Raw genomic sequence first — 1,104 nt, forward strand, 5'->3', positions numbered from 1 at the left:
TTCCGCATAGATGGCTTGTGAATTCGCTGAAAGGTGTGTAAAATTGTAAAAACTGTAGATTAATATTTTGTGATCCAGGTGGACTGAACTTTCTTTTAAGGAAATGGAATTCTGAAATTGGATTCTAGTATGCTACTGCCTGTTTATTACAATATGCAACACTAAAAAGTTCATTCAAACATACAGTTGGAAAAATAATTGGCCAGTTGCAAATGGTGCTGCAGTGTTTTACACATTTTCCTATGTTTTATCTGCTGTCACAGGCAAATCTTTACATAATTGTACATTGGTTAAGAATGATGGAAGAGAACAAATGTTCCTGTGATGGACAGCTGCATTCTAAGGAGTCATAGAGCCCTATGATTGACAGGGAGTTTGAATGGAATGACAGTTGAAGGCTGACAGTTGAAGGAGACTGTTAACAGATAGAGTGAAGACAGCCGACTGAGCTGAAGCTATCTGTAAAGGATTCTCCTTGGGAGTGAGAGGGACACACATTGGTTTTAGGATCAAGCAGGAACCATAATCATTTGTAAAGGGGAATAACTCTATTTTAGAGAGTGTGATCCTGAAGTGTTTTATAAGAAATAGCTCTAAGGAAAAGAGTGATCCCAGGCCGCTTTAAGGAAATAAACTGGGAAAGTGTGTATACATTCCTAACTCCTCCTAAAGAACTATTGTTTGAAGAAGATTGTGTGTATGACACAAAACAGTGACTTCCAAGAGAAATCAACCCCATTATATACTAATTGTAACAACACTTGTATGTGAACCACCTTAGTAACATCTTGAATTAGAAAATAATTCTTGTATATAACCTTCAGCTCATACTTGGTTTTCTTCTAATTTCCCTAAAAGCTTTTCAGCTTTGTACTCTGTGAGACCATATCTCACTCTTACTCTTTCTTTAAAAAGCAAGTAATTTGAGATTCCTTTGTCTCTCCTCTCTGAATACACTTCACTCAGTCCTCCACAAATTTGTGGGCACAAATAATTCTGTCCTCTGCAACTCCGAAGTCTCTATAGATTCAAACTAATAAAAATATTTCCCCACATAATCCCTTTTCTGCTATTTGGGAAACTTCTTTTGTTCTACTGAGGAAC

This window comes from Euleptes europaea, chromosome 3, assembly GCF_029931775.1.
Source record: "Euleptes europaea isolate rEulEur1 chromosome 3, rEulEur1.hap1, whole genome shotgun sequence".
NCBI lineage: Eukaryota > Metazoa > Chordata > Lepidosauria > Squamata > Sphaerodactylidae > Euleptes > Euleptes europaea.